Genomic DNA, 16,647 nt, shown 5'->3' with positions numbered 1-16,647 from the left:
CTTTTTTACATGCCTAAGTTTGTTTTATTTTTGTCTTTGCACATGGTTCTTGATGAGAGGGAACTTCAGGTGAAAAGCAACAGCCTCCAATTCTATCTCTTCTCATCTTTGCTTCACTCTTTTGAAGCAATGTTCTAAAATCATTCTTCTGTCAATCTCCTAGTTTTGGTCAGTAAAGTTAGAGCACTATTTCTGATTCATCAATTTCAGATAATATACAGTTATAAAAAACAAGTATTTATATGCTCTTTCTTCTCCCTTATGTCTACCATTGTTTATTGTTTTGTTGATTTTTAAAATTCCCTTATTGTTCATTTGGTGGTGGTGGTGGTTCATTAGTCGCTAAGTCATGTCTGACTCTTACGATCCCATGAACTATAGCCCGCCAGGCTCCTCTGTCCATGGAATTCTCCAGGCAAGAATACTGGAGTGGGTTGCCATTTCCTTCTCCAGGGGAACTTCCCGACCCAGAAATCAAACCCAGGTCTCCTGCATTGCAGGCAAATTCTTTACCAACTGAGCCACAAGGGAACCACTATTGTTCACTTTTGTAACATTAAATAATATGTTTGCTCATCAACTTTTGATGTAGCCACATGACAAGCTGTTGTGACAAAGCGATTCCAGGCAGAGTGACAGACATAAGTAGAAGTTTCTCTTTCTCCCCAATGATAGCCTAAGGTAGCTAGTAGCCCAAGGCTGAGTTGGTGAGTAGGTAGCTTTGCTTCATGGCCTGTTAAGTCTGCCTTTCTCATTAAGTAGCTTCCATCCCAGGGTTCAAGTGTGCTGCCGCAGTTTTTGCCTTTTCCCAGGGGAGGAAGAAGTCCATGGGGTCCAAAAGAGTCAGGCACAACGTAACGACTGAACAACAACAAGAGGAAGAAGAAGTCTAAAGCAAGTGACTTTGTCTTTAAAGGAGGTGACTTGAAAGATCACACATAATTGCATTGGCTAGAGCTTAGTATCATATTCACAATTAGCTACAGAGGAGGCAGAGAAATATAAAATTTCAGAAGTTTTTGTTACTCATGGGAAGAAGGGAGGATGGATTCTAAGGGACCAGTTAGTATTTTGCAGTCTAGTTAGTATCTCTGAATTTTCTGCTTCATAAGATGAGAGTCCTAGTTCAGTTGAGTTCAGTTCAGTCGCTCAGTCGTGTCCGACTCTTTGCGACCCCATGAATCGCAGCACGCCAGGCCTCCCTGTCCAACACCAGCTCCCGGAGTTCACTCAAACTCACGTCCATCGAGTCAGTGATGCCATCCAGCCATCTCATCCTCTGTCGTCCCCTTCTCCTCCTGCCCCCAATCCCTCCCAGCATCAGAGTCTTTTCCAATGAGTCAACTCTTTGCATGAGGTGGCCAAAGTACTGGAGTTTCAGCTTTAGCATCATTCCTTCCAAAGAAGTCCCAGGGCTGATCTCCTTCAGAATGGACTGGTTGGATCTCCTTGCAGTCCAAGGGACTCTTAAGAGTCTTCTCCAACACCACAGTTCAAAAGCATCAATTCTTCGGTGCTCAGCCTTCTTCACAGTCCAACTCTCACATCCATAGATGACCATTGGAAAAACCATAGCCTTGACTACACGGACCTTTGGTGGCAAAGTAATGTCTCTGCTTTTTAATATTCTATCTAGGTTGGTCATAACTTTCCTTTCAAGGAGTAAGCGTCTTTTAATTTCATGGCTGCAGTCACCATCTGCTGTGATTTTGGAGCCCCAAAAAATAAAGTCTGACACTGTTTCCCCGTCTATTTCCCATGAAGTGATGGGACCAGATGCCATGATCTTCGTTTTCTGAATGTTGAGCTTTAAGCCAACTTTTTCACTTTCCACTTTCACTTTCATCAAGAGGCTTTTTAGTTCCTCTTCACTTTCTGCCAAAAGGGTGGTGTCATCTGCATATCTGAGGTTATTGATATTTCTCCCGGCAATCTTGATTCCAGCTTGTGCTTCTTCCAGCCCAGCGTTTCTCATGATGTACTCTGCATATACGTTAAATAAGCAGGGTGACAATATACAGCCTTGACATACTCCTTTCCTGATTTGGAACCAGTCTGTTGTTCCATGTCCAGTTCTAACTGTTGCTTCCTGACCTGCATACAGCTTTCTCAGGAGACAGGTCAAATGGTCTGGTATTTCCATCTCTTTCAGAATTTTCCACAGTTTATTGTGATCCACACAGTCAAAGGCTGTGGCATAGTCAATAAAGCAGAAGTAGATGTTTTTCTGGAACTCTCTTGCTTTTTTGATGATCCAGCAGATGTTGGCAATTTGATCTCTGGTTCCTCTGCCTTTTCTAAATCCAGCTTGAACATCTGGAAGTTCACCATTCACGTATTGCTGAAGCCTGGCTTGGAGAATTTTTTAGCATTACTTTACTGGCGTGTGAGATGAGTGCAATTGTGCGGTAGTTTGAACATTCTTTGGAATTGCCTTTCTTTGGGATTGGAATGAAAATGGACCTTTTCCAGTCCTGTGGCCACTGCTGAGTTTTCCAAATTTGCTGGCATATTGAGTGCAGCATTTTCACAGCATCATCTTTCAGGATTTGAAATAGCTCAACTGGAATTCCATCACCTCCACTAGCTTTGTTCGTAGTGATGCTTTCTAAGGCCCACTTCACATTCCAGGATGTCTAGCTCTAGGTGAGTGATCACACCATTGTGATTATCTGGGTCGTGAAGATTTTTTTGTACAGTTCTTCTGTGTAATCTTGCCACCTCTTCTTAATATCTTCTGCTTCTGTTAGGTCCATACCTTTTCTGTCCTTTTTCAAGCCCATCTTTGCATGAAATGTTCCCTTGGTATCTCTAATTTTCTCGAAGAGATCTCTAGTTGTTTTCCTCTATTTCTTTGCATTGATCACTGAGGAAGGCTTTCTTATTTCTCCTTGCTATTCTTTGGAACTCTGCATTCAAATGGAAATATCTTTCCTTTTCTCCTTTGCTTTCGCTTCTCTTCTTTTCACAGCTATTTGTAAGGGCTCCTCAGACAACCATTTTGCTTTTTTGCATTTCTTTTCCATGGGGATGGTCTTGATCCCTGTCTCCTGTACAATGTCACAAACCTCTGTCCATAGTTCATCAGGCACTCTGTCTGTCAGATGTATTCCCTTAAATCTATTTCTCACTTCCACTGTGTAATTGTAAGGGATTTGATTTAGATCATACCTAAATGGTCTAGTGGTTTTCCCTACTTTCTTCAATTTAAGTCTGAATTTGGCAATAAGGAGTTCATGATCTGAGCCACAGTCAGCTCCTGGTCTTGTTTTTGCTGACTGTATAGAGCTTCTTCATCTTTGGCTGCAAAGAATATAATCAGTCTGATTTCAGTGTTGACCATCTGGTGATGTCCATGTGTAGAGTCTTCTCTTGTGATCAGGACACTATATTTCTAAGGTCTGTGTCTGGGCACTGACTTGTTAAATGAGTAAGAAGCTTCAGCAGACCTGGTTAGTGGCCAGGGAGCTTTCAGTCACTCCAGAAAATAAAATCTTCATAAGCAGTCATTTTGCTGTGATCAGGAGCTACTCAGTCAGTTTACACATGAGTGAAATTTTTAATTCTTTTTTTCCAATAGCAGTATATTTATTTTAATAGATATTAGTTAAAATACAGCTTACACATCAGACTTGGGATTCCACATATATTACCACATAGGAAAAAGCTAAACTCAACTTACATAAAATATTAAGTAAAATAATAAGGCAGAGGGGTTATGAGGATATGGCAAAAATTGTGAGGAAAACCTCTAGTTCTTGAAGGGTTGGGACTTATTTGTTAGCTCCAGAAGATCCAAAGTGAAGTAGCTTTCTCCTATTCTTTATGTCTGAATATGAGAAGAGAGCCATATCTTCTGACTCTCTTTGGGGTATTTAGAAATAGAAGGGGTGACTGATGAGAGGAAGACCTTGGTCTTTTCAGAGTGGTCTCATTGTCTTTGGCATTGGACTTCCCAGCCTTCAGACCCTGTTGTTTTTCTAAACAAGGACAGCTATCTGGGAAATAAGAGTCCCTGCCCTTGAGGAATGTTTAATGTACTACAAAAGATTAAAATAGACTTCAGCTCAAATTCTGTCTTCAGTACTGACCATATGACCTCAAGCAGGTTATTTTCTGAACCTTAGTTTCTGCTGGAACACATAATCCCCAGATCCCAGTGGCTTCAGCCACTGTAGTTTTATTTCTTGCTTGTATTGCCTGTTCATTGTCTGTCAGATGGGAACTCTGCTCCACGACTCCTACTCCAGGATTGTGGTTAATGGAGCAGCCATCATCTAATTATAGAACATTGCTGATCACTGTTGGAGAGAAAGAGAGTTCTGGAGAGCTTCACGCCAGCAATTAAGTGATCTGTCTTAGAAGTGGCACATGGTATCATTTCTGTTCACAACTTCCTCCCCAGGACTAGTGACACAATCTCATGCAACCACAGGGGCCTAGAAGGTACCTGGAAAATGGAGATTCAGAGTGTTGTGGAAATAGCACTAATGACTACCACATATAGGAATGCCTACCTCAGGGTTGATGTGAAGATTAAATGATATTAGATACAGACATGGACATGAACTTGTGTGTGCCAGGCGCTTCTCTAGTAGCAGTTTTGCGAGGAAACTATTATAAATTCCAGACTTACAAATGAGACTTTCATAGCTCAGAGTAAACCTTGTCAAATGAAACCTAGCTAGTTGGTGAGAAGGTTTAAATTTGAACTCAAGTACTAGAAAAGCAAAACTATTACATAAACACAACAAAATGAAACAGTCAAAAAGACTGAAAAATTCTGAAGGTATTTTTTAACAGTAATCAAAAGTGATTTGTTTATGTGGGTTTTGCTTTTCTGTTGGCACTTTTTAAATATGAAGAAAAGCTTTTTAGGTGAAACACATGTAATGTAGATGCTGTGGACTGTGAAATCAATGTATAATTTAGAAGAAAAAGGTATTGGTGATAGAAGTTTTAAAAGATTAATGTGAGGGACTTCCCTGATGACCCAGTGGTTAAGAATCTGCCTTGCAATGCAGGGGACCTGAGTTTGATCCCTGGTTGGGGAACTAAGACCCCACATGCAGCAGGGCAACTAAGTCTGCATGATGCAACTGAGCCTCTGTGGTGCAACGACTGATCCGTGTGCCTCAACTAGAGAATTGGTGCGCCACAGCGAAAGATCCCACATGATGCAACGAAGGTCCCTAGTGCAGCCAAATTAAATAAATATTAAGAATAGATTAATGTGAGAATGAATAAACGCCTGCATTTGACTAGATGACTACAAAAGAGGAATCCTGGGAAAAAAGATAGCATTTAGTAGAGTTAAAAGTAACATCAGAAGATGGACTTATATCTGGGCTTCCCTGGTAGCTCATCTGGTAAAGAATTCACGTGCGATGCAGGAGACCCTGGTTCAATTCCTGGGTTGGGAAGATCCACTGAAGAAGGGATAGGTTACCCACTCCAGTATTCTTGGGCTTCGCTGGTGGCTCAGACGGTAAAGAATCTGCCTGCAGTGCAGGAGATCTGGGTTCGATCACGGGGTTGGAAAGATTCCCTGGAGGAGAATATGGCAACCCACTCCAGTATTCTGCCCTGGAGAATTCCATGGACTACAAAACAGGAATCCTTGTAAAAAGATAGCATTTAGTAGAGTTAAAAGTAACATCAGAAGATGGACTTATATACATAATTCTATTTTAATTATACCATTGGTATACCTTCTTAATGGACACAGAGTAACCCTTGTGTTGTCAGTATTAGGTACAATTCTTTATGTCCTTTTCTTACTTTTTGTGTGAACTGATTAAAAAGGAAACTGTAGATGTCACAACGTGTGCATAAAAGGAGTTTTAGCTTAATGTTTTCCCAAATGACTTTCTGACCTGTGCTAGGTCTGTTTATCTCTGTTTTGCTGTTGACAAAATAAGAGCTTTGGATCAACTCATTGTTTTTCCCACTTTTCTTCCAATGAGATCCCCATGATGGATGATATTTCATGAGCAACATCCTCATGTAGTCATATACAGATGATACTTATGGACTGAGGAGCAGATGGTCCAAGCTGCACATTCCTGGTGCTAGTTCTAGTTTCTGAAGAAAACACTTCAGAAAACAAGTGAAGGAAAGTGACATTATTAAAGAGATAACTCTAAATATATCCTAGTTGTTTTCTTTTTTTTTTTCTTTTTTTTTTTTGTTGTTTTTTTCTAGTCTATCCTATCAATCTTTTTGCTTACCTATGGGCCAGTGCCATTTGTTCATCCACCAACTGATCCAATAAATATTACTCGAGGGCCTACTCTGTGCCAGGAGCCCTCTGGGTACCAAAGTATCAGTGGCAAACCAGAAAGCAACACTAACTCCTGCTCTCATGGCATCTCCAGCCTTAATGGGAGGGACAGACAATAAAGTAAGTATGTAGTATGTCAGATGGTGATAAGTGGTATGAGGAAAAACAAACATAGAAATCAGGACATAGGGAACCAAGAGGTGACAAAGGCTAAAATTTAAATAGGATGGCATCATTAAGAAGGCAACATGTGAGCAGAAACCTGACTGAAGTGTGGGAATTAAGCATAAGCTGCAGAGATATTTCGGAGAAGGCAATGGCATCCCACTCCAGTACTCCTGCCTGGAAAATCCCATGGATGGAGGATCCTGGTAGGCTGCAGTCCATGGCATCGCTGAGGGTTGGACACGACTGAACAACTTCACTTTCACTTTTCACTTTCATGCATTGGAGAAGGAAATGGCAACCCACTCCAGTGTTCTTGCCTGGAGAATCCCAGGGACGGGGGAGCCTGGTGGGCTGCCGTCTATGGGGTCGCACAGAGTCAGACATGACTGAAGTGACTCAGCAGCAGTAGCAGCAGCAGAGATATGTGGGAGGAAGAGCTTTCCAAGCTTTCAGTGTTTTACATTTCACTGAGGTGTTTCACTGAGGTGAAAGCCAGCTTGGCATATTTGAGAAACAGCAAGAAGGCTAACAAGGCTGCAACAGCATGAGTAACTAAGGAGATGAGTGGAGGGAAACAAGGAATACTGGTTTAAGCTGCCATAAAATACCACTGGCTGGATGACTTAAACAACAAGAACTTATTTTCTTATGGTTTTGGAGGCTGGAAGTCCAAGATCAAGATGTGGACAGGTTTGATTTCTCCTGAGGCTTCTCTCTTTGGACAAGAAAGTCGGCCACCTTCTTGCTGGGTCCTCAAGTGGGCTTTTCTCTATGCCTGTGCATCCCTAGTTGTTTTCTTAAAAACCTTATCCTTAAAACAACAACATCAACACAACAAAAAACCCTTATCCTCACACTTCAGCATCTAAAGACAATTTTTAAACAAATTTGTTGTGATACGCCTTTCAACTAATTATTTTACCTGTGTTGAGTGGTCATTTCATGTTCAAAAATCTCTGCATTAGGTGTTCATCAAGAATTTTCCTAGTTCTAAACTTACTTAATGATAACAATTCTGTTATTCTCAAGTATTTCTGAAAGTTCTAATTCCTTGATTATTCTACTAGCAGTACATGAATTAATAGTGCCATGTACATGATACAGGTTCAATAAATACTGTTGCTGTTGCTCAGTTGCTCAGTCATGTCCGGCTCTTTGGTACCCCATGGACTGCACCACGCCAGCCTTCCCTGTCCTCGACTATCTCCTGGAGTCTGCTCAAACTCATGTCCATTGAGTCAGTGATGCCATCCAACCATCTCATCTTCTGTTGCCTCCTTCTTCTCCTGCCTTCAGTCTTTCCCAGCATCAGGGTCTTTTCCAATGAGTTGGCTCTTCGTATCAGGTGGCTAAAGTATTGACTGGAGCTTATCAACAAATTAATTTTCCTTTTTCTGGACATAGCAGTAATTCACAGTTTGTTTTCTTATCCCTTAGCAGGACGTATACTTTTATATTGCAAGGAGTGGTGCTGAGGAAATTGGGCTGTAGTGTTCTGATTGTTACTTTCAGAAATCTGTCATAACTGTCCTCCTCAATTTGATAAAATAATTCAAAATTTTATATTTGCATTTTGTCCATAGACTAGATGAAGTGGGAAATGAACTAATTACCTTAGAAGTAGCAAGAGGTCTAAATACTACTGGCATTATTTTCTAACCACTTGTTTTTTCTAAACAACATGGGTTACATTATAAATGTAGTTCTCTGTTCCCTGTTCACTTATTCAACAAGTGCTTATAGGGACGTCCCTAGTGATCCAGTGGCTAAGACTCTATGCTCCCAGTGCAGGGGACCTGGGTTCAATCCCTGATCAGGGAACTAGATCCCACATGCTGCAACTAAGGCCCACCACAGCCAAATAAATAATAAAAATAAAACATAAAATAACCCAAACGCTCATGAAACATTTTCTGGGCTTTCTATGTGTCAACCAGAGGGTTAGACCAGCACCTCTCAAGGTGTGGACTAAGGATCCCTGGAATCTGAGAGCCTTTCAAAGGATTCATGAAGTCAAAACTATTTTCATACTAATGCTGACGTTATTTTCTTTTTTCACTGTGTTGACATTTGGGTTGATGTTGCAAGAGCAGTAGAAACTGCCAGTGAGGCAGTGGAAACAAATATTATTAGTAGTCATTCCATTCTTCACTAACATGCACATAGGAGAAAAGGCCATTTTCACTTAAGAATGTTTTTGATGAACTAGTAAAATTTATATAACTTTTATTAAATCTAGATCTTGAGTGCATATCTTTTTAATATTTTGTGTGAAAAAACAAAAAATACATTTTTATAAAGTGCTTCCACAATGCAAAGTTGTCTCCAGGAAGAGTACTGGGGTGTGATTGTTTGAAACACCATTTCACTTGACAGAATGACCAAAAGATGAATTGTGTGTGTGAGTTAGTTGCTCAGTCATGTCCAATTCTGCGACCCCATGGACTGTAGCCCGCCAGGCTCCTCTGTCCATAGGATACTCTAGGCAATAATACTGGAGTGGGTTGCTATTCCTTTCTCCAGGGGATCTTCCCGACTCAGGGATCAAACCTGCGTTTCTTATGTCTCCTGCATTGGCAGGTGGATTCTTGACCCTCTGAACTACTGAAGCCTATGGTTATTTAAAGTTGGATATTTGGGGATTTCCCTGGTGGTCCAGTGACTAATTCTCTGCGCTCCCAATGTAGGGGACCTGGTTTCCATGGTCGGGGAACTAGATCCCCCGTGCCAGAACTAAGAGTTCTCATGTCACAGCTAAAGATTCAGCCTGCCTCAACTAAGACTCAGTGCAGCCAAATAAATAAAAAAAAAACTAGATAAATTGGATATTTGGCAGATATTTTCTCAAAAATGAACAAAGTGATTCTGTCACTTTAAGGAAAACAACTAACTGTATTTGTTGGCAATGATAAAAGCTGAGCTTTCAAGTTAAAAAATAGAATTCTGGAAAACATGTATCTGCCACTGTGAGCTTGACAGCTTCTCAACATTTAAAGATGTACCTGACAAAATCAGTGGTGACTATTAACGATTATGATTTTTGATACTAAAAGCAAAATGTGTCAACATGTGAAAGATATGCATAACCCAAATGAACCACTGTTTTCTAAATTAACAGTGTGCGATGTTACAAAATCATACACAGTTAAAAGATCCAGTAAAAATGCAAAATAGACCAATGAATTTTAATGTAATAGTATGAAAAGTTCACTGATAATACGTAGTTTCAGACTGTCATTGTTGAATTTTGGTGTTAATACCAAAGAAGCATATCTGTAGTTATCTGAAATATTCCTCTATTTTCCAACTGCTTATCTGAGTGAGGTGAGATTTTATTCATACATATACTTCAACCTTGTAGCTCAGTCAGTAAAGAATCTGCCTGCAGTGCAGGAAACCTGCATTCGATCCCTGGGTTGGGAAAATCCCCTGGAGAAGGAAATGGCAACCCACTCCAGAATCCTTTCCTGGAAAAGAGGAGCCTGGTGGGCTGCAATCAATGGGGTCCCAAAGAGTCGGGCATGACTAACGCTTACTTATACTTCAACCAAAACAACATATCACAATGGATTAAATGCAGAAGCAGAGATGAGAATCCAGCTATTTTCTGTTAAGCCAGACATTAGACAGATTGACTTGAGAAAAATGTAAAGCTTTTCCCTTTAAATATTTATTTGTTTGTTTTGGCTAATCTAGTTATTTTTCACTGAAAATGTCAGTTGGTAATGTGTAGTGTTGTTATTTTTATTTTTGTTATTCTAAATGGAATAAACAAATACTTTTAAGTGGCTGTTTTAATTCTAATGTAGTAAATATTGATGGGTGTAACTACAGAAACAAAAGGCATTTGCGGTCCTTTTTACATAGGAGTGTAAAGGGACGCTAAGATCAAAAAATTAAAAAATGGCTAATCCTGGAGATATTAAATAAAATATTCTTCTTTATGTAACTTTTCTTTCGTTCCCAACCCCTCATAACCCTGCCACTCCCTCCCCCTAAAGTGAAAGTAAAAGTGAAGTCGCTCAGTCATGTCTGACTCTTTACAACCGCATGGACTGTAGCCTACCAGGCTTCTCCGTCTGTGGGATTTTCCAGGCAAGAGTACTAGGGTGGGTTGCTGTTTCCTTCTCCAGGGATCTTTCCAATTCAGGGATTGAACCCGGGTCTCCCGCATTTCAGGCAGATACTTTACCCTCTGATCCACCAGGGTAAGCCCCCTAAGCTGGAAGAAATTGTCCTTCCTCTGAAATTCCATGTACTTTATTTCTGCCTCAGTAAAGGCATTGAGTACATATCTTTTGGTTCCATCTAGGCTAATATGTTTTTTTGACAGCATGTATCTTTGTGTATTCATCAACTGTTAATACATTGTTTTCCATGTGGTAGGAATTTATACAGGTGAGCTGACTAAAACTTGGTATCTTAAAAGTGTTATCTCTAAATGGTTTGGAAGGTTGAGGATTCTGATAGCTGGGCTTCTATTGTTTCTTATAACAAATACAAAAAGATCTCTGCTTAACAAAAGAAATGCCTGATTCTAGATTCTAGCTAATTAGGCATGTTAATTTTGAGAAGTAAACGATTGGTTGATCAATTCATTCAGCAAATACTCAGTTCAGTTCAGTCGCTCAGTCGTGTCCAACTCTTTGCAACCCCATGAACAGGCAGCACGCCAGGCCTCCCTGTCTATCACCAACACCCGGAGTCCACCCAAACCATGTCCATTGAGTCGGTGATGCCATGGTGCCAAGTATAGAACTTTATTGTAGACATTTAGATTAGTGGTTTCCACATGCTGGCCCATGATGAAGTTTCTTCTTTTCCTAAGAAATGAGAATAATAGCAACAATGAAATGTTTTTCCTCAAAACTTAACTATATTATTCAAAAGAACATTCTTTATCTTGAGGTTGCTTTCTGAGTTCTTGGTGTCCATATAATCTTTCTTTTCTGAAATTATGGTGAGATTAGAGTTCGGGGCTTTTTGTTCTTTCTTGACAAAATTAAAATTTGTCAACTTTCTGTTGGCTCTTGAAGTTTTGGGGGGAACATTTTACTAACTCATGGAAAACCACTGCTGTAGACATTCTTTTGGCATTTATTGGAAGAGATTTGACCTTTAGGTTTGACTTTTTAAATCCACTAGCACAATCAGCTCATTTATTTTGGAGTTAATTATCAACTGTGTGAGTTCCCTGCTTTCCCGTTTATATCATCTCTCTTTGGCAAATGATTGTTCAATTGCAAGAAAAAAAGTAAAAGGAAATAAAAATAAACCCAAACCAAAAAACTAACAAACTAATGTTTGTCAAATTTTTGGATGTTGGAGTTCTAGGGATAATAAAAGATGGAGAAGTAAACATTTTTGACCAAAATAGGGCATTTGAATTATCTTCAGATCTCAAGTCAGATGGCACTTTCAACTTCCTACCTCTTCACAGATACTTCTAATTGCCATGGAGGAATCAATTGATCTTAGTTCAGATTCTTACCTTTAAGCACCATTAAACAGTTGAGATGGCAGAGATAGCAGGGTGGGAAGTGATGATCCTGAACAACCATTTCCATAGTCAGTTATTTATATAATCATTCTTCCACTCAACACATGAATGGCTGTTAGGTGCCAGGTACTAGGGATACAAAGATGAAAAAGAAACTGTCTCTACGCTTAAGAGGTTTATAATCTAGAAGAGCGGGGTGTGAGCAAATCAGTGCCCTAAAAATTGTTAGTAAGGGATGTGACAGAATGCTTAGTGCTTCGCTGGGGACTCAAATAGGAGAAGTTAGAAGGGGTGGGAGTTGAGAGTGGGGAAAGGAGAGAAGAATATGGAATGAAGAAAGATTTGGAAGTGGAAGTAGGAAAGAGCAAACCTGTTTGCGGAAAGTTATTGTTGGCCACCTGATGCAAAGAGCTGACTCATTGGAAAAGACCCTGATGCTGGAAAAGAATGAAGGCAAAAGGAGGAGAGGGCGGCAGAGGATGTGCTGGTAAGATAGCATCACCGACTCAATAGACATGAGTTTGAGCAAAGTCCAGGAGATAGTGGACGACAGGGAAGCCTGGCGTGCTGCAGTCCGTGGGGTTGCAAAGAGTCGGAAACAATTTAGCGACTAAACAACAAATGAGTATATTGGTATGGCAGGAACGTGGGGTGGGGTGGGATGTGGAGTATGGCAAGAGAAAAGGCTGAAGGTTAGGCAGCAGCTAGATGTAGAACTTTGGATGCTTTGTTCAGTAATTTGGACATGATCCAAAGGATTTACCAGAATGTGTTCTGTGGGCTGGTGATAGGAAAGAAAGGGGTTTTGTAAGGTCAAAACCATTTAAAGGCATCAGCTGAGACAGGTGTATTTATTGTGAAACCTCTCAGGCCCTTCCTATTAGGTAGCATTTCCACTACTAATTTTGTCTGAAGGGGTAACGCTTGTTCTCAGAACAGGGTTTGGGAAACCCTGCAACATGCAGAAAGGAACCATTAAAAAGTTTCAAGCAGAAAATTACAGACAATTGTGCAATCTAATTCTGTTCTCAACACACAGGGTCACACTGCTCATTAGGTATCGTTCAACCCCTATTTTTACACACTAAATAACTCCAAAGTGATGTACTAGATATTATGAGAGATTAGAAAGATGTGTACATTGTGTCTAGCATTTAAAAAGAACATGTTGGTTATCTATAAATGTTATTCACCTGTGAAATTATTTGAGACAAAAACAGTACAATATGGCTGATTCACATGGCTGTACTGCAGAAACCAATAAGACATTGTGAAGCAATTATCCTCCAATTCAAAATACGTAAAAGACAAACAAAAAGCAATATAAAAGTGAGGAAGTTGAGGATAAACTTGAGGAGCTGTAGATTTTCTGGGTGGTCTTGAGGCAGGAGATAGATGCCACTGCTGCCCCGCCCACGGCACCACCCCCCAGAGTAAAGCGATTGGAGATTCATTCCCTATGGACTGAAACTCCAAGATGAGAATAGGAGGATAATTAAGGGAGGAGCCTGGGCCCTGTGCAGACCACATGTTTCTCATTCTTGAAATCAGGAGACCTCCCTGACTACACATGCACAGAAAATGTCCTTGGAGATCAAAGGGAAATGATGCTAACTAATGCCAGGCTACCCACAGGCCTCTTCGGTAGAATCCGTCTTGGTTAGGAGTACACGTGTGAGGATCCTGAGATATACCAGGTATTGACTGTGACCCAGGCACATCAACATGATTGGTCAAAAGAGACACAGACGTGCCCCATAAAAGTAATTCAAACTGCCTCAAGGGGGCAACTCAGCGGCTCTCTCTCTCTCAGTCCGCCCCTGTGTCTATCCACATGTACTATATTCTTTTTTTTTTTACCTCTTAATAAATAATTTACTTGCTTCACTACTTTCTATCTTTGTGGAAATTCTTTTCTGCAAAGCCAAAGGCCAGGGCCCTCGTCATTGACCACTGGCCTAGTGGCTAGGATCTGGTGCTTTCACCACTGTGACCCAGACCCTCTGGCTGGGAACTCCAGCCCTGCTCCAAGCTACTGTAGGCCAAGGCCAGTTGAGATCAGTCTTTGCTCAGTATTGATTTCCAGGGAATGTTATTTATTTATTTAGCTGTGCTGAGTCTTAGTTGCAGCATGAAGAATCTTTTTAGGTGCAGCACACAAACTCTTAGTTGCAGCATGTGGGACCTAGTTCTCCAGTCAGGGATCTAACCTGGGCCCCTCATATTGGGAGCATGAAATTGTACCCACTGGACCACCGGGCAGTGTAAGGGGTGTTTAATGCTAATTCTTTTCCCAAATATTGTCATCACTCAAAGAATGTGTTTCTTTTGCCTCTTTTTGGACTAGGATTGTTTCTGGCTAGGGTCTTCGTCCAGGCAGCTTAAGGGGCACAATGGGAAAAGGCAGGCTAATTGAAACGTGAGTATTTGGGAGGGAGATAGTGTGGAGAGTGGAGAAGGCAATGGCACCCCACTCCAGTACTCTTGCCTAGAAAAATCCCATGGATGGAAGAGCCTGGAAGGCTGCAGTCCATGGGGTCGCTGAGGGTTGGATACGACTGAGGGACTTCACTTTCACTTTTCACTTTCACGCATTGGAGAAGGAAATGGCAACCCACTCCAGTGTTCTTGCCTGGAGAATCCCAGGGACGGGGGAGCCTGGTGGGCTGCCGTCTATGGGGTCGCACAGAGTCAGACACGACTGAAGCGACTTAGCAGCAGCAGCAGCAGTGTGGAGAGTAAGTGTTGGTTTGTCAGAAGTACCGTATCATCAACATATTGAAGGTTTAGTAGATGCAAGTGGACTCAATCCTGAGCTTCTCTACGCTATATATCCTAAAGGTATATCAAAAGAGTGTAAAGAAAAAATTTGAAGATGAAGGGGAAAGAGAAGTTACATGTGGTGGGACAGAAAAATTAAATCTAGATGTCTGAGTATGTCTCAGGCTTTTTACTTCCTTAACTCTGTACTTTTTTCACTCAAAGTCAATAGAGTCTTCAAATAATCTTCTTGAATTCAGTTCAGTTGCTAAGACAGGGAAGCCTATCTATCACCAACTCCTGGAGCTTGCTCAAACTCACGTCCATCAAGTCGGTGATACCATCAAACCATATTATCCTCTGTTGTCCCCTTCTCCTTTTGCCTTCAATCTTTCCCAGCATCAGGGTCTTTTCAAATCAGTCAGCTCTTCACATCAGGTGGCCAAAGTATTGGAGTTTCAGCTTCAACATCAGTCCTTCCAACAAATACCCAGGACTGGTCTCCCTTAGGATGGACGGGTTGGATCTCCTTGAAATCCAAGGGACTCTCAAGAGTCTTCTCCAACACCACAGTTCAAAAGCATCAATTCTTTCAAGATCAGCTTTCTTTATGGTCCAACTCTCACATCCATACATGACTACTTGGAAAACCATAGCTTTGACTAGACGGGCCTTTGCTGGCAAAGTAATGTCTCTGCTTTTAATATGCTGTCTAGGTTTGTCATAGCTTTTCTTCCAAGGAGCAAATGTCTTTTAATATCATGGCTGCAGTCACCATCTGCAGTGATTTTGGAGCCCAAGAAAATAAAGTCTGTCACTGTTTCCTCTGTTTCCCCATCTATTTGCCGTGAAGTGATAGGACTGGATGCCGTGATCTTACTTTTTTGAATGTTGAGTTTTAAGCCAGCTTTTTCTCTCTCTTTTACTTTCAAGAGGCTCTTTAGTTCCTCTTCGCTGGAACTAAATCATTTAGTTCCTCTTTTTGAATTAAATGAATCTTTATTAAGTATTTATTATCAGCCACATTGTCTATTAGGAGAACATAGAGTCAGAGTATGTAGAGTGAATTGGTAACAACCTTAAACTTTCCATTGCCAATTATAGTGGTCAAGAGCACTGGCTTTGAACTAGATGGCTTGGATTCAAATCTGTTAAATCATTCAGTCCAGTGACTTAAGGGCTCTGCTTCTTACCAGCCAGGAGATCTTAGGTAAATTCCTTAACCTCCTTATGCCTCAATCTCTATATCTAAAAGTGGGAAAATGATAATATGTACCTTTTAATGTCCTGAGGATTAAAAGAGCTAATAAATGCGAAGTGCTTAGAATACTGCCTGTCATATGGCAAGGGTTTCCTCAGCTGCCAAGCTTAGAATATCTTTATCCTACCATGGAAATCAATCCAAGAGTAGTAAGTTTTCTGGCCTAAATCAGAATCAATGTTTGGAGAATGGCCTACTAAGGCTCAATAGGATTGGATATAAATGGACTGTTAGAAATTTCTAATTCATATAATTTTAAAATAAAAACAAATATTTGTACATTTAAATGCTAGTAGTAAGATGGGACTTCCCTGTGGTCCAGTGGCTAACACTTTGAGCTCCCAATGCAGGGGGCCTGGGGTTCGATTCCTGGTCAGGGAACTAGATCCCACATGCTGCAACTAAAAAGGTCTCACATGCTGCTGTGAAGACTGAAGATCCTGTGTGCTACAACTAAGACCCAATGCAGCCAAATAAATAAATATTAAAAAATAAATAAATAGATAAACACTAGTAAGAGCTAATGTTTGTGAGCATAAACTATGTGCCAGGAGTTGTTCCAAGTGGTTCTAACCAATTAACTGATTTAATTGTTATTTTAGAGTTGAGGAAACGGAGGCATTGAGAGGGTAAGCCACTTTGCCAAGGTGACACCACTCCTTAGGGGCAGGACCA

The 16,647-nt window shown here is 40.7% G+C and overlaps 1 protein-coding gene and 1 long non-coding RNA gene across 17 annotated transcripts in view; one reads left to right on the top strand and one right to left on the bottom strand.

Moving 5' to 3' along the window:
* Nucleotides 1-16,647, top strand: part of MSRB3 (methionine sulfoxide reductase B3) — a 184,283-nt gene that overhangs the window by 22,154 nt on the left and 145,482 nt on the right. The gene's annotated exons all lie outside the window — the stretch shown is intronic.
* On the bottom strand, nt 11,106-12,545 carry LOC147371907 (uncharacterized). Its single transcript, XR_015163833.1, has 3 exons — nt 12,322-12,545; nt 11,943-12,080; nt 11,106-11,274 (listed from the first exon to the last, which is right to left on the bottom strand). It is a non-coding gene; the product is annotated as an uncharacterized LOC147371907 (long non-coding RNA).

Source organism: Bos grunniens, chromosome 5 (assembly GCF_055505025.1).
Source record: "Bos grunniens cultivar Pamir isolate PY7600 chromosome 5, Bosgru_T2T1.0, whole genome shotgun sequence".
Lineage (NCBI taxonomy): Eukaryota > Metazoa > Chordata > Mammalia > Artiodactyla > Bovidae > Bos > Bos grunniens.
This window is presented reverse-complemented; position numbering and strand designations above follow the sequence as displayed.